The 7,500-nt window shown below is 32.8% G+C and overlaps 2 non-coding genes across 2 annotated transcripts; one reads left to right on the forward strand and one right to left on the reverse strand.

Annotated features, from left to right (window-relative positions):
- The first annotated feature begins 3,465 nt into the window (after window positions 1-3,465).
- On the forward strand, window positions 3,466-3,537 carry TRNAC-GCA (transfer RNA cysteine (anticodon GCA)). Its single transcript has one exon. It is a non-coding gene; the product is annotated as a tRNA-Cys (tRNA).
- A 3,474-nt stretch (window positions 3,538-7,011) lies between these two features.
- On the reverse strand, window positions 7,012-7,095 carry TRNAY-GUA (transfer RNA tyrosine (anticodon GUA)). Its single transcript has one exon. It is a non-coding gene; the product is annotated as a tRNA-Tyr (tRNA).
- Window positions 7,096-7,500: the final 405 nt, after the last annotated feature.

The raw sequence follows: 7,500 nt of genomic DNA on the forward strand, positions 1-7,500 counted from the left end.
GTAGTTTTAGACAGGTTTCTTTTGAAGTGGATACCTGAATGCCAAGTATGGCTCGTAATAATCTATCTTCCGGGGCATACGATGATTCTTTCGACATCTGAGGCGTTAATTTACCTACTAAAATATCGCCCGTCTCCACCCACGATCCCAGCATAACAATTCCATTTTTGTCTAAATTACAGAGTAAGCGGGCTTCTAGATGTGGTATTTCGTTAGTGATTCTTTCAGGTCCGTGGCTTGTCACATGAGTTTGAATTTCATATTTCCGTATGTGGAAAGAAGTATAAATATCTTCATATATCAAAACGCTCGCTAATTAGTACCCGCATCTTCAAAATTGTAACCTTCCCATGGCATATAAGCTACTAATACGTTTTTGCCCAAAGCAAGTTCACCACCAACTGTAGCAGCACCGTCCGCTAAAATTTGCCCTTTTTTAATGCATTTACCCTGGTGAACCTGGGATTTTTGCTGCATACAAGTATTTTTGTTAGAACGTTGATACATAACTAATGGAATTCTTCGAGTATATCCATTGCCCGAAAAAATGATCTTGTCAGTATCGGTATAAATGATCTTTCCCCCGTGTTCGGCTATAGCGGCAACCCCTGAATCTCGAGCCACTTGGCGTTCCAACCCAGTTCCAACAATGCACTTTTCGGACCGAGAAAGCGGGACTGCTTGACGTTGCATATTAGAACTCATTAAAGCACGATTCGCATCATTATGTTCGATAAAAGGAATGAGGGAAGCTCCAATAGAAAAATATTGGAAGGGAAAAATACTTCGAAGATGAACTTGTTCCCATTCAATAGTCAAGAATTCTTGACGGTATCGAGCTGGAACAATCTGTTCTTCCTGAATACCTGGATTCAGTGCCAAAGAATTTCCTGTCGCTACCATATAGTATTCATCTCGACTTGGTGATAAATAAAGCATCCGCACTTTTTTTAATCTCTCTGAAATTTCATAAAATGGAGTTTCGAGAGATCCCCAATCACCAATCCTTGCATGAATTGCTAATGATCCAATAAGTCCAACATTAATTCCTTCAGACGTGTCAATTGGGCAAATGCGTCCATAATGACTAGGATGGATATCTCGTATCCGAAAACTAGCAGTTCGCCCTGTCAATCCTCCTGGGCCCAAATAACTCAATTTTCGCCCATGAACTATTTGTGTCAATGGATTAGTTCGATCTAAAACTTGAGATAATGGGTGTAATCCGAAAAAAGATTCAAATGTGGTTGTTAATGGAGTTGAAGTTACCAAATTCTGAGGAGTCGGTATTAATTTATGCCTAATTGCTCCACATATAGTTCCTCTAACCATATTTTCTAAACGAACTAGAGCCAATCCGAATTGATCTTGTAAGAGATCCGCAACAGAACGAATCCGTTTATTTTTCAAATGATTCATATCGTCAAGTGTACCCATTCCAAATTTAAGTCCAATCAAATGATCTGCAGCTGCCAATATATCTCGCTGTAACAAAAATGTATTGTTCTCAGGTATATCAAGATTAAGTCTCTGGTTCAGATTTCGTCGACCAATCCTTCCTAATTCACATCTTTGTTGAAAGAATTTCTTTTGTAATTCCTTACATAAGGATTCAGAAAATACCGGATCTCCGCCTACACAAGAAAAATTGTTGATAAAACTCCAAAATGGCATTTTCTTTTGATCTAATTTTTTTTTTCTCCTTATCATTCAGGAAAGACAAAAAAATTTCAGGGTAGCAAACATTCTCGAGAATTTCTCTTAGATTCGAACCCATAGCTGATGATAGAACTAGAATAGATATTTTCTGTTTCCTACTCACACGAGCCCATATCCTTGCTTTTCGATCAATCTCTAATTCTAATCTTCCTCCCCAATCAGATATTATGGTGCCGGTATAGACCGAAATTCCGTTATGGTCCAATTCTGACCGGTAATAGATACCGGGGCTTTGCAATATTTGACTGATGACAATTCTGTATAGTCCATTTACTATAGAAGTTCCCAGGGAATTCATTAGAGGAATGTTTCCAATCAAAATTGTTTGTTCTTGCATATCCCTACGGGTTTTCCAAATTAATCCTGCGGATACGTATAATTCAGAAGAATATGTGAGTGATTCATATACAGCATCTCTTTCTTTTATCAATGGTTCTACCAATTTATATGTTTCCACAAATAATTGAAATTCAATTTCTTGATCTGTATCTTCAATTTTTGGAAACTTAGAAAGTTCTTCTGTTAAGCCATGATCAATGAACCTACAAAACCCTTCAAATTGTATCTGATTAAACGCAGGTATTGTAGACATTCTCTCATTTCCACCCCCAAGCATTTTATTTATTTCCCATTTATAAAAAAAATCCCATTATTTGCTTAAAATGGATCGATCTAGCAATGATGGAATTTATATTATGTTTACTGAATCACATGAAATTTTACCTAACTTCATAGGTGTAATAGATGTAATGCATGAAATACATATGAACGTAGGAATAAAGAGACTTTGATACTCAAATTAAATTGGAATTTGCAACAACTACAAATGAATTGGTAAATTCTATTTAGAATTATGGAGTTTTGTATAAAATATCTATATCAAAACAAAAGTGAGTCAATTTCTACCATTATTATGATATTCCAATCGGATTGGGTACTATAAATAGATTCGGGATTTGATCTGAAGAAACAATATAGAATTTTTTTTATTTAACAACATGGAACTTTTTCGTAGATTTCACTGTTAAAAAAAATTCGCATAGAAGAGAGATATTTTACCTATACCTATATTTTTTTTTAGTAGAATTCGTAGAATGCGATTGAAGTATGTATAAGGACTTGTATTTATTAATAAACATGTGCAGATATATATATATAGTTAGTTATATATATCGCCTCCTTTATTACAGTTCTATGGGGAACATCACATGTCGTACTCTATCAAAAATTTATATTTTCTATTTAATGATAATGAAAAAAAAATTCTAAAAACAGAATTCCGAACATTTCCTATAAACATCTTATATATATATAAGATATTAGATTTAGATAATAGTAATCGTTTATGTTCTGGGGTTTACATATACTCATAATCGCTATTAAAATTGTCATTAATAAGGATTTTTTTATGGTTATGGAAACGAATCAATACGGATGGATTAGTAATGATTAGTTATCTATCAATTTTTATTTATTTAGGTAAGGTATCCATTTTTGGATTGTTTTCTTATATCATTAGGGAAACCGAATTTGCAATTTCAATCCAAGAATCATTTATGAATTCACAGTCAATAGTTAAAGTTAACGGTTCCCATTTGTCCTGATTTTTTGCTTTTGTGAATGAAAATCCACATTTTTTTTTCAATAGAAAAAGCAAAGTTTTGCGGTTTTTCGTTTTAGATATTGTGTGTTGTAAGATACTATCTATCTAAGAGATAGAGCCAATCCAATATTTTGTATCGTTTTGGCGGCATGGCCGAGCGGTAAGGCGGGGGACTGCAAATCCCTTTTTCCCCAGTTCAAATCCGGGTGTCGCCTCAGCAACAAACAAAAGAATCAAAATACCCTCTTCTGTTTTGCTGATATAACTTTATCATTTTTTTAGAAGAAAAGCATCTTTAGATTTGCTTGATTCTAAGCATCGTTGGGGTTCTCTAAAATGTTATAAATCCTTGCGTATAGGTTTCGTTTCCAGAATTTAGTAGAGTAATGAAAAAATAATCGTTAAATCTTGAGATGATAGCCCTTCGACTACTAATGTTAGTGTCTACTCATTGGGTCTTGAATTAGGGAATATAATTTCATTTTTCCTTACGGAAAGGAGGAAGATACTTGATATACGGACTCATGAAAGTATCTGAGTACTCGAGCATTCAATCAATATTATATTGAATGAATAATTGGCTTTTTTTTTTATTTTAATCTTAAAAAAAGAACTTATTTCTTTTCGATAAGCTCTAACCACGCATGTAATAGGCCATCCCATCTTCCGATTGTCTCTATGAAACAATCGGGGGGGACAGTAAAGATTAGATCAAATGAGAAAGGAATAATAGTAGGGTTATGTGATAGATACTATCTTGATTCTCTATTTTGAGACTTTTTACTTAATGTAATGAAATGCAGGACAACAAAAGAAAGACTAGGTCTTATTATTCCTACATGTTACTAACATTCTTTTGATACTTCCAAGAGTTTTTCTGCCTCTTTTATTTATTTGTACTGAATTTTTTCGATTATACTAGAAATCATATAATAACTTGGGATAATTCGATTTTTGTATTGTTTCATCAATGGTGTTGTGCCCGAATCTCTTTTTGACTATGCGCTAGTGATTCCACTATTATTAGTGAATAATAATTATTAGTGAGCAATAATGGAATAATTCTTTTATATTCATAGAGATAGGGGACATAATTCACATGGATATGGTAAGTCTCGCTTGGGCTGCTTTAATGGTAGTCTTTACATTTTCTCTTTCCCTCGTAGTATGGGGAAGAAGTGGACTCTAGAAGTACTACTAATTGAAAAATAAAACTGTATTGTTTTTGGTTTATTTTATAGATCGTTCTGCAAAACTTTTTTTCTTTTATTTTGAAAAGTAAAAAAAAAAAAGAGTTCGGATTATAAGTTTTTAAGTGGATCCATACTTTCAACACGAAAGAACATAGACATAGTGGTTGTCCAATGAGATACTACGCATAATAATATACTACCTCATAATAAGATAGTACCTCGGGGTAGCCACCCACATATTACGTGCTTACCACTTCTTTTATTTATTATTATTAGTATTTTAGTTATTTTCAAAATAGGATTTTTTCTTGTTTTAGGGAACTCATTTCATATCATGCTTCAAACGTTAAATAAAAATGGGGTTTGCTAATTCTTTTCGAAATCCGAAGATAAAAAGTTCCCATGGAACCGAACTCCTGGATCATCTGTCAACTGCTCAATCAATTACTTCTTTCGAATGCTAAAAAAAAATTAGTGGCCTTTCGATTATTTGATTTCAGATTCATTCTAATCAACATGAATTATGAAGCAAAGAAATAGAATTGGGCCACTATGTATATTAGATTAATATTACATATATGTAATTGATATGATATCTATATATAAATAGAAAGATATATATTGTATATTCATCTATATTCAAATTGATCGATATTCAACCTCTATTTTTATAGAGTACAATTTTATATTTATACACTTCAATAACAATAATAGATAGTATGGTAGAAGGATTCATATATTTCTTTCTACCATACTATCGGATCTTATCGAATACTTCTCTCGTAGAATACTGATAATTCTAGTCCGCCAATTTCATTTAAGACGCGAAATTTTAATGCTTTTCATTTTTCTTATCTTCAATCATTGATAAGAACTAAAACGTCAAGGTTAATTCAAATTAATCACTTTGACTGATTGTTTTTACGTATATTATAAGTAAAAAGGCGGTCGGAACTAGAATGAACAGTGCAGTAGCAATAAATGCGAGAATATTTACTTCCATAATATCATCGTTTCATTTTTTATTCGCAATAACTCGGGATTTAATCCCATAGAGATGATAAATGTTTCGCTTGTAAATTCAAGGGGATGCGTTGCATCTCGATGATATCGAATCGTATTAAAATATCATGAATAACAATATCGGAGCTATCAAATCGATTCATCGTCGAGAATTGAATAGTATAACATAGGAAGATCTTTTATCCATACCGAATTTAAACAAAATGGGATTCCTGATGCAATCAAGAATTTCGTTACTTTTTTTTATTTATAATTTTTTGCATTCTTTCTTTTCTATAATCTACTGCCCTCTTATTCAATGCAATCATCTGATGAAGTCTCATCAGACTACCTTTACCCTTACATTGTTTATAAACAAACTCAAGCAAAAGAATAGCAGCGAAATTCAAAAAAGGAAAAGGAGGTAGGTTCGAACTAAACTCCTTCCTTTTTTTGTACTTATAAAATCTTCTTAAAAAAAAGAAATAAAAACGAAACTTAAACTTTCAAAAATTCTTAATTACCTCACTAAGAGAGATAGATGGGATCCTTGTTTGTATTAATATCCTCTTTCCTTGAATTAGTAGTGGGACGTATATATCAAAAGTTAAGTGTTAAATTTTAATAAGATAGATTATTTCAAATTCAAATTAGTAATTGAATTTACTAATTGAGGTTACAAAAAATCGGAGCCAGAAACGGATATATTTTGCTTTCAGACGAAAAATTAGATCAAAGTTTACTATGTAAACTTTATTTTGTATCGTCCAAATTCCCTTTATGTATGTGCTTTCCGGAAACGTATAGTACTCTATTTCATTAGAAAAATCGGGCGTAATCAACTAGACCCAGTACGCCTTCGAATCCTGAATATGATGCTACCAATAATTGTGGTAATTCACATATGGCACATATGTCTTTCTCCCATCAATTAGTACTCGTTGAAGAAATCAAAATTCCCATATTTTTTTGTTGAAAAATGTGGAAAAAAAATAAGAGAGATCCCGTTTGGAATAAAATTCAGTTATGTTATTTGTTCTCTCTTTCACAGGAAAGGAAGAGATTAATTGATGTATTTTTTTTTTATTGGATTTGGATCCATCGGGACTGACGGGACTCGAACCCGCAGCTTCCGCCTTGACAGGGCGGTGCTCTGACCAATTGAACTACAATCCCAGGGAAATAAAGTGTACAACATATGTTGTTGATTTAATTTCCTTCAAACCTTTCTATGTAGATTTTTGATTCGAATTGTCATATTCTACCAGACAGAGACGCGAGTAATAAAGTAATAGATTGATATGCGCGGAGACATGGACTTTAGTGTGAGAAGCATGGATTAATATTTATTTTTTCGTTATTGTAAAATTGATTGATTATCAATCTGTCAATGAATAAAAAAAGAGTTTTTTTTTTTATTCTTTCATATCAAGTCAAGTATTTCTGTAGAAGGACAAATAGGTTATATCATTTTATGGTGGATACGCGATATATTGGGCCGAGCTGGATTTGAACCAGCGTAGACATATTGCCAACGAATTTACAGTCCGTCCCCATTAACCGCTCGGGCATCGACCCGGGAAGAATCAATTCCAAGCTTGTTGATAATCCATGATCAACTTCCTTTCGTAGTACCCTACCCCCAGGGGAAGTCGAATCCCCGCTGCCTCCTTGAAAGAGAGATGTCCTGGACCACTAGACGATGGGGGCATACTTGCCCGACTGCCATCATACTATGATCATAGTATGAATAGTTTTTTGAAATTGTCAATATAAAATAAATATAATGGACTAATATGATGCAATTCGACGTATTTTTCTTTCTTTCATTATTCCATCGAAATTTTTTTATTTGTGATTTCTATTTATGAATCGTTCATTCTAATCACCATTCCCCATATAATTCTATATAGAAATTATTTTATTTTAAATTGCATTTTTTTTTATTTATTTCATTTAAATAATATACATAAATTTGCAAAT

The sequence above is a fragment of the Cucumis melo genome, unplaced genomic scaffold (assembly GCF_025177605.1).
Source record: "Cucumis melo cultivar AY unplaced genomic scaffold, USDA_Cmelo_AY_1.0 utg002159l, whole genome shotgun sequence".
Taxonomy (NCBI): Eukaryota; Viridiplantae; Streptophyta; class Magnoliopsida; order Cucurbitales; family Cucurbitaceae; genus Cucumis; species Cucumis melo.